Source organism: Pleurodeles waltl, chromosome 9, assembly GCF_031143425.1.
Source record: "Pleurodeles waltl isolate 20211129_DDA chromosome 9, aPleWal1.hap1.20221129, whole genome shotgun sequence".
Taxonomy (NCBI): Eukaryota; Metazoa; Chordata; class Amphibia; order Caudata; family Salamandridae; genus Pleurodeles; species Pleurodeles waltl.
This window is the reverse complement of record NC_090448.1, coordinates 798,195,896-798,198,090: the sequence shown is the minus strand read 5'-3', so window position 1 is coordinate 798,198,090 and position 2,195 is coordinate 798,195,896. Positions and strand designations below refer to the sequence as shown.

The following is a 2,195-nucleotide window of genomic DNA, read 5'->3' as shown; positions in this document are numbered from 1 at the left end:
CGGTCGGGTGGCGTGACTAGGATGATTGGTGGCAAGGTAGGTGTAGGGGAAGCAAAGGATATACATCTAGTGGTTGAAATAAACAATGGGAAACCAGAAAACCTGGAATTAATCCCGGCTTACCCACTTTTCCAAATTGAGTGATCCTAGGCAATTGTTTAGTGTCACTTTCCCTCCTTTTTCTGCATTATTACATTTAAGATGGCCTCGTGATTCATGGTGTGCTGCACAAAACCTGCTTCTATGTTTGATTTAATAAACTATAATGTTGTTTATGTATGATAGGAACCCAGGCCACCCATAAGTGCACATACCAAGTGACTTGCCTCTTTCATTTACTACTGGTGGTGTTCTCAGGGTAAGGGAAATAATTGTTTCCAAATTTAGGTTTGAAAAGGATCACTTTAAAATGAATACATCTCAATGCACTGATAAAATAAATTTTACTAAGGCGAAAAGATTCTGCATGTTAACTAAATACACTTAATTAATTTTGAAGAGACTGTCTTAGTTTTACACTTATGCTGCAAGATGTCTTTAAACATGAAGGCATTTCTAAAGTGCAGGAGGCCCTAGTTACTTTTCTTTAACACCAGTTAAGTTTGAAATGAATGACTGTGTGAGTATTTAATATTTGTGTTAGTGCGGAGTCGAGCAAACAGCTGCCCAGTGCTTCTGTTGTCCCAGGGGCCGCATATAAAGGTCAGAGGGGCCGCATGAGGCCCGTGGGCCGTACTTTGAGTATCCCTGTTTTAGATTGACATTGGATGAATGTTTTGAGATGGCACCTACAGGAAATATTGGGATTGAAATACAAATAGGTAGGTGGTGTGTGTGGAGGTAAGTTCCATTTTTTTTTTAAGAGTGTAAGTTGGATATGTAGACGAGGTATGATAGATTTGATTTGGTTTATTCATTTTTAGACTCAGCAGTTTGAAGAATACGAATACATAACAAGTTGAAGCGTCAGGAGATATAACAGGGTAAGTATTTCTTGAAATTGAGGGTTGGCATAGGTGATGATATTAAATATTTTTGTATTTTGATTGAATCTTTGGTATTGTTTTAGGGACTCCCATCTGTTAATCCTGAGGAAGACCCAGTATGGAGCAGTGATTTGGCCCAGGATATAGAGGGGTCGAAACCTCGACGTATACATATCTCAGTTTGGATTGGTCTCTGCGTAGGATAGTGAGGAAGGACTCAAGAAAGAGATTTAGACTCCTTGATGATTGGACTTTGATTCAGTGCAGTGAAAATAGAACCAACCAGTTGTTTTTGATCTTTATTTAGTTTTTGGATGTTTGGGATATTTATTATCTTTTCTTGCTATTTATCACAAGCACTTTTTCATCACTTTGATTTGTCTTTCCTTTTTTTGAGATGGGTTGTTTGCTATGAAATGTGTATAGAGTTATATTTTAATATTGATTTGTTAATGAATAAAATTATGTATTCTTCTTCTGTATGTTCACCTGTGCGTTTTTAGGATATATGTAAATAATTTCATTACCCTGGGGGCATTGTAGTTTTTGATATTTTGCCAGTAATTACAGGCACAGGCTCAAAGCCTTCCCTGCGGCCAATCCTAATGTTGCTTTCATGAAGCTGGCAGCATGAAAGCAGCGTTAGGATTGGACGGAGCACCCAGAATGGGTGCTCCGAGGCAGAGAGGAAGTCTCTGCCTGCTGTCTCCAGAACCTAGTGCCCGAAACGGCCTGCCCAACATACATATGCCCTAGGTCCCTGTCATGCCTCATGCCCCCCCTTTAACAACAAACCATATTAAACACAGTTTATTATGGTTTTGTTGTAAAAGTTTTGCAGCTACTGCTGCTGGCAGGGGAGGCAACTCTCCTCCATCATAGCAGAGGAGCCACCCCTGGCTTTGCTACACTAGCATCAAAAAGGTTGACACTAGTGTAGCAAAGTGCAAGGAGGTCCATAGGTTTCTATGGGAATGTCATTTTATTAACGGCTCTAAGCAGGCATTAAAAATGAAGACCAAAATGGTGCAGTGAAATCTGTAAAATTTCAAAGTGCCATTTTTGCGGGCCTCCTAGTGCTGGAATGCCCATCTTGCATACATTATGCCTGGTGCAGGCATAATTTGGCAGAAGGGATTACAAAGCGGCGCAAAGCATGTATTGCACCACTTTGTAAATATGGCACCTGGAAAAAGTCACTTTAGCGCC

The 2,195-nt window shown here is 40.1% G+C and overlaps 1 long non-coding RNA gene across 1 annotated transcript; it reads left to right on the top strand.

Moving 5' to 3' along the window:
- The first annotated feature begins 831 nt into the window (after positions 1-831).
- LOC138258726 (uncharacterized) lies at positions 832-1,460 on the top strand. The gene is made up of 2 exons (XR_011198528.1): positions 832-983; positions 1,070-1,460. It is a non-coding gene; the product is annotated as an uncharacterized lncRNA (long non-coding RNA).
- The last annotated feature ends 735 nt before the right edge of the window (positions 1,461-2,195 follow it).